The 13,537-nt window shown below is 41.7% G+C and overlaps 1 long non-coding RNA gene across 1 annotated transcript in view; it reads left to right on the top strand.

The window, feature by feature from the left end:
- LOC126095065 (uncharacterized) overlaps window positions 1–11,967 on the top strand; it is a 56,425-nt gene extending 44,458 nt beyond the window's left edge. The window contains exon 3 of the long non-coding RNA XR_007521904.1: window positions 11,609–11,967. This is a non-coding gene — a long non-coding RNA (uncharacterized LOC126095065). The remainder of the gene's footprint in view (window positions 1–11,608) is intronic.
- The last annotated feature ends 1,570 nt before the right edge of the window (window positions 11,968–13,537 follow it).

The following is a 13,537-nucleotide window of genomic DNA, read 5'->3' as shown; positions in this document are numbered from 1 at the left end:
GAGAACTTTTGATAGATTTTATGTGACCGGCATGAGTGAGATACCCCTGTAATTATTTGGTTCAGTTTATTCCCCTTTTTTGTGGAGCAGATGGATGAGTGCGCATTCCCATTCGGAAGGGATCTGTTCTGTTTCCCAAATGTTTAATATGATTTTGTTGATTTTTTTCTTGTTAATCTTTCATCATTTAGTTTCCATAGTTCTGCAATAATTCCATCTTCTCCTGGAGCTCTATTGTTTTTCAGTGTTTTCATAATTTCTACTATTTTGTTGATGGTTCATGGTTTAGCATCGGGATTTGGTGTAGACGAACGGTAGAGAATATCCTCTGTAGGTCGTTCGCTGTTGAGAAGTTCGTTGAAATAGTCTGCGAGGATTTGGCAGTTATTCTTAGTGTTAGTTTCTAGTGAACCATTCGGTTTCTTGAAGCAAAGATTGGGTGGCTGGTATCCTGCAATATGTTCTTTAAACATTGTGTAAAAAATTCCTGGTGGTGTTCTTTTTAAAGTCTTGTTCTATCTCATCTAGTCGCCATTTGTCATAATTTCTTTTTTTCCCTCCGAATAGTTTTCGATGTTTGTTTTTGGATTACTAGAAATTGTTGCCATTTTTCTTTGCTTGGTCCTACATTATATTCCACCACCTGTGTTTCCTCCTTCTTGGGGGTTGACCCAATCTCATCGATGATTTGAGGATGTCCACAAGTTCTGTCCAGTTTGTGGTGTTTGACTAATTTCCTGTAAGATGTTTTCCTTGTTGAGTTTTGTCTATTTGGGGTCTGGTCTCAGCTCTTTTAGTTTTGGCTTTTTTCTATTGGGTTGCAATCTGGGCTTTATCTATATAAGATGGTGGTCTGATTCAACAAAACCTCATTTTCACATTCAGAACTTCTGCTGTGTTACTCTTGGAGATGGCCACATGGTCTATCTGGAATTCACCCAACATTGTGTTGGGTGACTTCAAAGTACACAGTTTCTTGTTGGGTTTTTGAACTGTGTTGACATAATTAAGAGGCCGAAATTTGCACAAAAGCTTATCAATCTTTCCCCATTCTTGTTAGTTCTCCTGTGAGCTGTATGGATTCTGGTGAGTTTACTGTATTTTTTCTCTTTGCCTAGTTGTGTGTTAGTCGCCGAACAAGATTATTGCATGGTGTTTGGCAGTTTTGCTTGTCGTCTCTTCAAGGTATTTGCAGAAGTCATCCACTGTCTAGGGGTGCTTCTTGTTATAGTTGTGTGTGTGTGTGTGTGTGTGTGTGTGTGTGTGTGTGTGTGTGTGTGTGTGTGTGTGTGTGTGTGTGTGTGGTGGTGGTGGTGGTGGTGGTGGTGGTGGGTGTGTGGTGTGTATGTTTTGATCCTCAAGGTATACGCTTTGTTGGCCGATTTGATGGAGAGTGTTGATATACATTCTGAGGCAGACTGGAAGTCAATGACAGTCCGTGATAGATTTGTGGACTAAAAATGCTGTACCAAACTATTTGAGTCCTTTCTCATTAGTTTTTAACTCTGGTTTTCCTTTGTAGATCCTGTAGTTGTCTGTGTCAAAATGGTTTTTGTTCGTAAATCGTGTTTCCTGGATTGCAAGGATTTTGATCTGGAATTTTTGCTGCACATCTGGAAGTTGTTTGATCTTGCCCAGTTTGAAGAGCGTATTAGTATTAATTGTACCGATGAAGTGTCTTTGTTTTGTGTGTAATAATTTGGACGTCGTCTGGTTCTCAACCTTCGGCGTAACATAATTATCCTGGTCCACCAGAACCAAATGACCAGGTAAAGCCAGCCTTGCGATTGGTGCCCGGGGTAGTGGATTCGTTCCTTGTGTTATCGTCATGTTTGCTTTTCAGGTTGAAAAGTAACTTGGTGGTAGTCCTTCCGAGGAAAGATCACGAGGAATACGACTCGATTGTTGAGATCAAGAAGGTTGTTGCAGCCACACCATCTAGGCGAACAGACACTGACCACTGACCCCTAACCACTGGATACCAGGCAGACGTTAGTGGATTTCAGTTGATACCCTGGGTATTTTATTTTCCCGGTACCCTCCATATCTGGAGAGCATTCCCCTATCTGCCACGTGGGGAGGCGCCCGATGGGAGACTATAAACTCCACATGGGATTATTATTATTACTACTACTACTACTACTACTACTATTATTACGGTGTTACAACCCTGTGTGGATTTTAGCCTCATCAGCATCTTTCCTCCATTCTGCCCTCTCCAGCGCGATTCTCCGCCATCCTCACTCTGAGAGATTTTATGTATTCTTCCACATCATGTATCCACCATTTCGTGGCCTTCCTCTCTGTTGTCTTCTGGTTGGCCTCCACCCAAAAATCTTTAGTTGTTCTTCCAGTATTCATCCTGAGACCATGTCCAAGCCAGGCTAGTCTTCTACTTTTTATAATTCTTAAGATGTCAGCTCTTTGTATGAGGCGGTCCGGCTCAGTATTCGTCCTAGATCTCCAGAAACCATTATTGCCCTGAACTGCCCCATAGGTCTTGTGCAGCACTCTGCGTTCAAATAACCTGAGCTGCTGCTAGTCAACGCTCCTTATGTTGTCCTTGCTTCACATCCGTAGGTCGCAACTGGCCTGATCATGACCTTATATAGTTACAGCTTCAGCTGCCTAGTTAATAACCTTGAGGCAAACAATTTCTTAAACATGTGGAAGCATCTATTACCACTTAGGATGGGCAGTTTTATTTCAGTTGACATAGAATTTGTGCTATTAATATAAGAACCCAAATAGTCAAAGTTCTGCACATGTTCCAAATTGAAACAGTTTGCTGATAGTCTATTCAAGTTATTATTTTCCTTCCTGGTGAAATTCATCTACTTCGCCGTTGTTCCATTTGTAGAAAGGCCTCTAGGTTCTCTAGGTTCTGTGGCTTCTCTCAGCTCGCATATTGTCCTTTCTAGTGATACCCTTCTTCTACTAATAATTGCGACATCATTAGCATATGTGCATGTCTGAGTCGACTTTGTTCCTGTGTAACCAGATATCTGAAGCTTCTGCATGGCTGCTTAAAGAGTCAGATTGAAAAGCATTGTAGATAGTGTGTTCCCTTGTCAGAGTCCTTTACTAATGCCAAACTAATTGCAGTGTGAGTGGATGGAAAACTGAACAGCCTTGGAACCAGCCAATGTCGCTTGAATAAGTGAAACATACTTCAATGGTGTACCAAGCAGCAGCAAATCACTTAGCATTTGTGTTCTATCAAGACTAACAAAGGCCTGCTTGAGGTATAAGTACCGTATTTACCCGAATCTAAGCCGCACCTGAAAAATGAGACTCGAAACAAAGGAAAAAAAGATTTCCCGAATCTAAGCCGCACCTGAAATTTGAGACTCGAAATTCAAGGGGAGAGAAAAGTTTTCGGCCGCACCTCCAAATCGAAACAAAGTTGGTCCATTGTAATATGAGACACAATTTAGGTCGAATGAATGACGATACAGCTACAGTAGTTTGGTTCCAGTCGTAAGCTTTACCAGGTAGCCATTGCTATGCGTCAGACGCTCCGTCCGTATTAATAGGGGTACCCTTCCTTTTTCACGTGCTTCGTCTGGTTTGGATCGATTGCTTATTTTGTTTGATCTGATAAGTGCCGTTTTCTCTGTTATAGGTGTTTACGTCACTCTAAGCTGAAAATGCATCACTGTACTGTGTCATGCATTGTTTGTCGCATTCTGATAATGCGTGTTTACGGCCTGTCGCCGTTCGCGGCATGGCTTGCTTTTGTGCGCGCTACCGCCGCTTACAACTAAAAAGAGGCGAATCGTCTCATTAGCGAAGCAATGTCAAGAGACTGCTATTTGTTGTTACTTACTCTGCTGCTTTCTTTGAGAATGATCAACAAGAACCAAATAATAGGCTGCGTATGATAGAACATGTTCTGAACGAGAGTTAGGCGAAAATTTTTCTCTGTTTGAAAATCTTTGCGGCCGCTTCTTTAGTACATCAAATTCTGCACAGAAATTAGTCATCTTAGATTTAAAAATCTAGTCAGTACCCGTGGTTCATTTCTGACTTTATCACTATTAGGCTAAGAATAATACGAATATAAACATAACACGATAAGTGTATTCTTCCGCGTTTGCTGTTCTCTCACTCTAGTTTCGTAGTTTATTAGGCAGACAGGATTTAAATGAGATAGCAACAAACACGGAAGAACACATGGCAAAATGTTTATATTCGTATTATTCTTATTGTGAATGGTGAAGAGAATACTGCTTGTGATTCACATTTCATCAGGTTCCTATTAGCAACCATCTCTTCTCACAGGTAGGAAAAAATTCAGAACGTAGAGTTGGCCATATTGAAAAACATCCCAAACAGTCTTGGCAGTCGGATTTTCGTAGTACATTGAAATTCTAACACATTCGAAGATGAACAATATGGAATGTGTATTTACTTCGTTGGATAATGTATGAAAATGCAGTGGTCGAAACTTGGGGCGGAGAAAAAAAGCTCGTCTTCCACCTTTTTTTTTAATTTATTTACTGACGCAGAGGTTTTGGCGCCAGTATTTATCTTTGTGCCTACAAAGCATGTCTGTGTAGCGTTACATATATTCGATGGCAGAAGTTAGTTGTGGCGGCACCTACCAGCATTTTTCAGAACTTCCGCTTGCTTTGCACTCGATTCTAAGCCGCAGGCGGTTTTTTGGATTACAAAAACCGGAAAAAAAGTGTGGCTTAGATTCGAGTAAATACGGTAGAGGTTATGAAGCTCAATGTTATACTCATACACCTTTTGATGTATTTGCCTCGACACAAAATTTCGTCTGTTGTTGACCTATTAGGCTGCAATCCACACTGCACATGGTGCTAACCTGTTCTAGATAATACTAGAGAAGGTGTTACAGGTTTCATTCATCTAGGTAATTCCTCGGTAATTTGAGCAGCAGGTCTTGTCTCCTTTTTTGTGTATTGGTTAAATTACGCCTAAGGTCCATTCTTCTGGAATTCCATATCAATATAAGTAATTTGTGCATTCTCTTATTAAGATCTGTTCTCCCATTCTTTAGCAGCTCTGTAGTTATTTCACCAGTTTCTGGTGTTTTGTAATTTTTTAGACAATACACTGCTTTCTGTACTTCCTTTAATGTTGGTTCCTCTACTTCTGGATGTGCGGTATAATAGAGAGGCTGCTCATTCCTGGTAAGACTGCCCTCCAAAATTCCCTTGAAATATTCTCTCCATCTATCCATAAGATCTTGTTTATCTGTAAGCAAATTTCCCTTTTTGTCCTTACAAGCTGTTATTTTCAGTCTATATTATCCTTTGGGAGAGCTCTTCAATCTCCTCTACCTTTCTATTCATTGCTTCTCTTTTTTTCCCTCCTACATACCCTTGCTGCCTCTACTCTCCTTTCCTTATATAATGCGTGATTTGATCTAGTATTCCGCTGCAAGCGTTTCTGCCTTGTGCCTTTTTCTGTTCCACTGCCTGTCTACATTGATCATCATACCAGTCTTCATTCCTAAGTCTCTGTTTCCTGCAGTATTTCATGTGCTGTTGTCTCAATGGATACAGAATATGGTGGAGATGATGTAGACAAAGTATGGAACTATATTGAAGAGTTCCACTCTTCGTCTATATCATCTCCACCATCTTTTGTTTGTAACTCCTGTCCTCTTTTTCTATGTTTCATTTCTTTACTCTGGTACTACTTCCTTTGGCAGCCATGGCAAGTTTATCTCATTCTGGCTCCTACTAGGTAATGGTCAAAATCAGAATTAGCTCCTTGGAAAGTGTGCACATTTTCCATATGGGATGCCCACCTCTTTGATACCAATATATGGTCTGTTTGAGTCGCTTCATTTGTTCCTGGTATTTTCCACGTCCCATTGTAGATATTTTCCCTTGGAAAACAGGTTCTTACTGCTTTCAATGTGTTTGCAGAAACAATCTGGGCAACTCTCACCATTCAGCATGAAGACTTTCTTACCAAACACACTTCTGAACTCCTTTTCCTTTCCAGTTTTGCATTGTTGTCTCTAAGAACTATTTTAGAATGATGTGTGGGTATTGTCAAAATTTGCGTTTCATACACAGAGCACCCCCCCCCCCCCTCCCCCCCCCACACACACACACACACACACACACACACACACACACACACACACACACACACACACACACACACCAATTAACCATGGACCTTGCCGTTGGTGGGGAGGCTTGCATGCCTCAGCGATACAGATAGCTGTACTGTAGGTGCAACCACAATGGAGGGGTATGTGTTGAGAGGCCAGACAAACGTGTGGTTCCTGAAGAGGGGCAGCAGCCTTTTCAGTAGTTGCAGGGGCAACAGTCTGGATGATCGACTGATCTGGCCTTGTAACAGTAACCAAAATGGCCTTGCTGTGCTGGTACTGCGAACAGCTGAAAGCAAGGGGAAACAATGGCCGTAATTTTTCCCGAGGGCACGCAGCTTTACTGTATGGTTAAATGATGATGGCGTCCTCTTGGGTAAAACATTCCGGGGGTAAAATAGTCTCCCATTCGGATCTCTGGGTGGGGACTACTCTAGAGGATGTAGTTATCAGGAGAAAAAAAAAACTGGCTTTCTACGCATCGGAGTGTGGAATGTCAGATCCCTTAATCGGGCAGGTAGGTTAGAAAACTTAAAAAGGGAAATGGATATGTTAAAGTTAGATATGGTGGGAATTAGGGAAGTGCGGTGGCAGGAGGAACAAGACTTCTGGTCAGGTGACTACAGGGTTATAAACACAAAATCAAATAGGGGTAATGCAGGAGTATGTTTAATAATGAATAGGAAAATAGGAATGCGGGTAAGCTACTACAAACAGCATAGTGAACGCATTATTGTGGCCAAGATAGATACAAAGCCCACGCCTACCACAGTAGTAAAAGTTTATATGCCTACTAGCTCTGCAGATGATGAAGAAATTGAAGAAATGTACGGTGAAATAAAAGAAATTATTCAGATAGTGAAGGGAGACGAAAATTTAATAGTCATAGGTGACTGGAATTTGTCAGTAGGAAAAGGGAGAGAAGGAAACATAGTAGGTGAATATGGATTGGGGGTAAGAAATGAAAGAGGAAGCCGCCTGGTAGAATTTCACACAGAGCACAACTTAATCATAGCTAACACTTGGTTCAAGAATCATAAAAGAAGATTGTATACATGGAAGAAGCCTGGAGATACTGACAGGTTTCAGATAGATTATATAATGGTAAGACAGAGATTTAGGAACCAGGTTTTAAATTGTAAGACATCTCCAGGGGCAGATCTGGACTCTGGCCACAGTCTATTGGTTATGAACTGTAGATTAAAACTGAAGAAATTGCAAAAAGGTGGGAATTTAAGGAGATGAGACCTGGATAAACTGACTAAACCAGAGGTTATAAAGAGTTTCAGGGAGAGGATGAGGGAACAATTGACAAGAACGAGGGAAAGAAGTACAGTAGAAGAAGAACGGGTAGCTTGGAGGGATGAAGTAGTGAAGGCAGCAAAGGATCAAGTAGCTAAAAAGACAAGGGCTAGTAGAAATCCTTGGGTAACAGAAGAAATATTGAATTTAATTGATGAAAGGAGAAAATATAAAAGTGCAGTAAATGAAGCAGGCAAAAAGGAATACAAACGTCTCAAAAATGAGATCGACAGGAAGTGCAAAATGGCTAAGCAGGAATGGCCAGAGGACAAATGTAAGGATGTAGAGGCTTATCTCACTAGGGGTATGATAGATACTGCCTACAGGAAAATTAAAGAGACCTTTGGAGAAAGGAGAACCACTTGTATGAGTATCAGGAGCTCAGATGGAAACCCAGTTCTAAGCAAAGAAGGGAACGCAGAAAGGTGGAAGGAGTATATAGAGGGTCTGTAAAAGGGCGATATACTTCAGGACAATATTATGGAGATAGAAGAGGATGTAGATGTAGATGAAATGGGAGATATGACACTGCATGAAGAGCTTGACAGAGCACAGAAAGACCTACGTCGAAACAAGGCCCCGGGAGTAGATAACATTCCATTAGAGCTACTGATGGCCTTGAGAGAACCAGTCCTGACAAAACTCTACCATCTGGTGAGCAAAATGTATGAGACAGGTGAAATACCCTCAGATTTCAAGAAGAATATAATAATTCCAATCCCAAAGAAAGCAGGTGTTGACAGATGTGAAAATTACTGAACATCAGTTTAATAAGTCACGACTGCAAAATACTAACGTGAGTTCTTTACAGACGAATGGAAAAGCTGGTAGAAGCCGACCTCTGGGAAGATCAGTTTGGATTCCGTAGAAATATCGGAACATGTGAGGCAATACTGACCCTATAACATATCTTAGAAAATAGATTAAGGAAAGGCAAACCTACGTTTCTAGCATTTGTAGACTTAGAGAAAGCTTTTGACAATGTTGACTGGAATACTCTTTCAAATTCTGAAGGTGGCAGGGGTAAAATACAGGGAGCGAAAAGCTATTTACAATTTGTACAGATACCAGATGGCAGTTATAAGAATCAAGGGACATGAAAGAGAAGCAGTGGTTGGGAAGGGAGTGAGACAAGGTTGTAGCCTATCCCTGATGTTATTCAATCTCTATATTGAGCAAGCAGCGAAGGAAACAAAAGAAAAATTCGGAGTAGGTATTAAAATCCATGGAGAAGAAATAAAAACTTTGAGGTTCGCCAATGACATTGCAATTCTCTCAGAGACAGCAAAGGACTTGGAAGAGCAGTTGAACGGAATGGACAGTGTCTTGAAGGTTGGATATAAGATGAAAATCAACAAAAGCAAAACAAGGATAATGGAATTTAGTCGAATTAAGTCGGGTGATGCTGAGGGAATTAGTTTAGGAAATGAGACACGTAAAGTAGTAAAGGAGTTTTGCTATTTGGGGAGCAAAATAACTGATGATGATCAAAGTAGAGAGGATATAAAATGTAGACTGGCAATGGGAAGGAAAGCGTTTCTGAAGAAGAGAAATTTGTTAACATCGAGTATAGATTTAAGTGTCAGGAAGTCATTTCTGCAAGTATTTGTATGGAGTGTAGCCATGTATGGAAGTGAAACATGGACGATAAATAGTTTGGACAAGAAGAAAATAGCTTTCAAAATGTGGTGCTACAGGAGTATGCTGATTAGATGGGTAGATCACATAACTAATGAGGAAGTATTGAATAGGATTGGGGAGGAGAGAAGTTTGTGGCACAACTTGACCAGAAGAAGGGATCGGTTGGTAGGACATGTTCTGAGGCATCAAGGGATCACCAGTTTAGTATTGGAGGGCAGCATGGAGGGTAAAAATCATAGAGGGAGACCAAGAGATGAATACAGTAAGCAGATTCAGAAGGATGTAGGTTGCAGTAGGTACTGGGAGATGAAGAAGCTTGCACAGGATAGAGTAGCATGGAGAGCTGCATCAAACCAGTCTCAGGACTGAAGACCGCAACAACAAAAACAACAACACCACAGAGTACATATACATTCGTTACGTGGGGTGAAAGCAATAACAGATCTACGCATATCCTTCGAGACTAAACCCAACTCCATACTCCCCTTCTCTTTCGTCTTTTCCTGAGTAGTACAGGGGTAATTTCTGCTTATTACCTACAAACAAATCCGCATTACGGCTGTGGGCACCCGCATGGCACCATCCTATGCTAACCTATTACTGGGCCTTCCAGAGGAATCCTTCGTAAAAACCCAGAATCCTAAATCCCTCACCTGCTTAACATTCACTGATGACATGTTTGCTATCTGGATTGAAGGTGAAGACACCTTGTTCACATTCCTCCAGAACCTCAGGAACTTCTCCCCCATTTGCTTCACCTGGTCCTACTGAACCCAACAAGCCACCTTTCTAGATGTTGACCTCCACCTCAAAGATGGTTACATCGGTACCTCCGTCCATATCAAACCTAATAACCACCAACAATACCTCCACTTTGACAGCTGCCACCCATTCTATACCAAGAAGTGCCTTCTGTACAGCCTAGCCACCTGTGGTTGTCGCATCTGCAGTGATGAGCAGTCCTCCTCTAAATATACAGAGGGTCTCACTGAAGCCTTCACTGACCATAATTATCCTCCCATCCTTGTACAAAAACAAATCTCCTGTGCCTTATCTTTCCAGTCTCCTACCACCTTCCAAAATCCCACTGTGTGGCCACAGAGGAGCATTCCCCTCGTAACTCAGTACCATCCGGGACTGGAGCAACTGAATTACATTCTCCGCCAGGGCTTAGACTACCTCTCATCATGTCCTGAAATGAGAAATGTCCTACCCATTATCCTTCCCACCCTTCCTACCGTGGTATTCCACCGTTCACCGAACCTACACAATATACTCGTTCATCCTTACACAACCCTGCTCCCAAACCCTTACCTTATGGCTCATACCCCTGTAACAGACCTAGATGCAAGACCTGTCCCATACATCCTCCTACCACCACCTACTCCAGTCAGGTCACTAACATCACCTATCCCATCAAAGGCAGGGCTACCTGTGAAACTAGTCCTGTGATTTACAAGCTAAGCTGCAACCACTGTGCTGCATTCTATGTAGGCATGACAACCAACAAGCTGTCTGTCCGCATGAACGACCACTGACAAACTGCCCAAAAAATAAGCGGACCACCCTGTTGCTGAACACACTGCCAAACATGGTACTCCTCACCCCAATGATTGCTTCACAGCCTGTGCCATATGGATCCTTCTCACCAACACCAGCTTTACTGAATTGCGCTGGTGGGAACTTTACCTCCAGTACATCCTACGTTCCTGTAAGCCTCCTGGCCTCAACCTTTGCTAGTGACTGTCCTCACCCATCCAGCCCCCTCCCTGTTCCCATTCCAGCACTACACAGCTGTCATTTCAACACCACACCCAGTCTTTTAATTTATTTTATTTCCCTCATTTCTACTACTTCCTCCCTTGCCCCTTCCACACCTTCTCTCCTGCCCTCAGTCTAAACTGCAACACTTGACTGTCTGACACTCCCACCATACTATCCCTTCCCCTGCCTGCCCCCAGCCTCCTCCTTACCCCCACCCAGTCACCACTCCCATCATGCACTGGTGCTGCTGTTCGCAGTGTGGTTTCAGCTCTGAGACTGCAGACGTGTGTGTAATTTGCATTTGCGTGTGTGTGTGTGTGTGTGTGTGTGTGTGTGTGTGTGTGTGTGTGTGCTGCTGACAAAGGCCTTAATGGCCGAAAGCTATGAGTGTGTGAATCTTTTTATTGTGCCTATCGCGACTTGGCATCTCCTGTATATGGTGAGTAGCAGCTTTCCTCATCTGGTATTGTTACAATCCATCTTGGATTTTCCATTGTTGGAATGAATGAGTGGTATTTAGCAATTCATCTTTGTTTTCTCCAGGTTTAACGTAGCCAATATTAAAATCTCCACATATTAGCAGAATTTATTCGAAGTTTTCATAGTACATGATAGTTAATAAACTGTTTCTTATTTTAGCAGAAACCACTGAATTTTTAAATTCTTGGGAATGATAAAACATGACATGCACTTCTTTGTTAAATATTTTGTCCATTCGGAATCATTATAAATCTCTTACAGGTACCTAACCTTCAAATGATGTGACTTTTGTTTTAATTGTTGAAACCTGATTACTTTCAGAACACATGCTGTGCCTGCCACAAAGGAGGATAAAAGGGAGAACATTGTAGAACATTGCCTTGACACCGGTCATCTTATGGAATACAACAACACGGAGATTCTGGCTTGCACGTCCAGCTATTGGGATAGTGTTATTAAGAAAGCTGTTGAAATCAGACTATCAAGCAACCTTATTAACAGAGATGGTGGATTTTGTTTAAATGCTGCTTGGAATCCGGCTCTCTCTCACATCAAAAAACAAAGGGACAGAATTAGTGCTACCTCACCTGTTGATTAATAGTAACTATCAATATTTCTGATATTGGTTATCTTTGGCTGTGTTGACACTTGTTCTGTGTGTGGTGTCTTCCTTGTTTCTCCTCTGTGAACCAAGGTTGCTTGCACATTTTTTCTTCCTTGCATTTGTATCTTGAAAATGGCAGGGTGCGCTCCTGTCGAAATATTCGCGGTGTTCGACGACGTCACCCGGCAGCAAACCCGTAAGTTATTTGAACATCTGAATAACGGTAACAGCAAATAGTCTAAAGCAATGTAATTCACAACACTTGCTACTCTGCTCAGTTTCTAAAAGTCCTTAGGTATGGGACCAAAACAGATGACCCTTGTGAAACATTATGAATTAGTTAGTGTGAAAACCATTGAATGCTATTAGCTGGTTGTATTAAATGCAGTGTTAGTATTCAGTGGCTTTCCAAGAGGTCTGCAAAAGTAATAAAATCACTTGAATTTGGTGAAACTTCTCACTTGGCATACATTTCCCTCTTTTTCTTGAGTAACACTAATGTGTTGGATGTTGAATGTGGCCAATACCATTGCTGATTTACCTTATCCCTGTTTTTGTGTTGTACATTAATGGATAAACATTGAAATAGTGATGCGCGCGCACACACACACACACACACACACACACACACACACACACACACACACACAAAACTTATCTCTGTTCTTATACCTACACACGCACACTGACTGTCGCGCGCGCGTGTGCGCGCGTGTGCGTGTGTGTGCGTGTGTGTGCGTGTGTGTGCGTGTGTGTGCGTGTAGTCAGTTATTCCTGTTTACTACATACCACTGTGGTGTCGAGGAAGTTGATATAAAAAATTTGATACCGGACATTGTTGTGTACCGTCCTTCAATTGGTCTACAAAAATCATCTAAGTTACAGCACCTGTGGTAAGCCATACTTTAATCTTTCCCACTGGCTTCTTTGCCCTCAAAAATCAAGACACTTTTGCTTTGGATGAGGGATCCTGTTATTTGTGCCATACTTTTTACTTAGTTTACACACTCCCTGTAATACCAGTCGTGGGTTGACTGTGTCGCAAGCAGCTGAAAAAGCTACGTACACAACCCGGTGACTCTTCTTCCTTTGAATCCATCCTTGATGTATTGTCACTTTTATTACCTGTAATGTGCAGCAGTTGCCTGTTCTGAACCCAGCTTGGTGTGGGATCAGATGAGGCTACATTTATTCTTAGAGCCACTTGAATATCATCCTTTTGTGAATTGTAATAAGGTGGCATAGTAATGAAATTGGCCTGTAGCTTGTATGGTTAACTGGTTCTATGCACGATTTAGAATGCCAGAGACTTGTGGTTTCCTCCAAATCTTGACTATTTTGGTGTGTGTCCTGCAGTTACTTATCAGAATGAGTAACCATTTTTTGGCTGTGGGTCCGAAGTTTATCTGTTCAATGCACATGTTATGGCTGGCTGCCTTGTGATGTCTGCACTTACTGATTGCCCTTTAGAGATCTGTTGTTCTAAGTGACTTAGATGTTTGTGTGATATCTCTCTATTCTGCTATTTTTTGATGTCTTGTGTTTATCTAGTGATCTTCTATTCTTGAGCAGCTGATGTGCAGCTTGATCGGATTTAACATTTGTGTGTGTTGTGATTTTTATAGGGTTGCAGGCTAAGTAGAGAA

Source organism: Schistocerca cancellata, chromosome 8, assembly GCF_023864275.1.
Source record: "Schistocerca cancellata isolate TAMUIC-IGC-003103 chromosome 8, iqSchCanc2.1, whole genome shotgun sequence".
NCBI lineage: Eukaryota > Metazoa > Arthropoda > Insecta > Orthoptera > Acrididae > Schistocerca > Schistocerca cancellata.
Note: the sequence above shows the minus strand (reverse complement) of the source record. Positions and strands in the feature narration are given on the sequence as shown.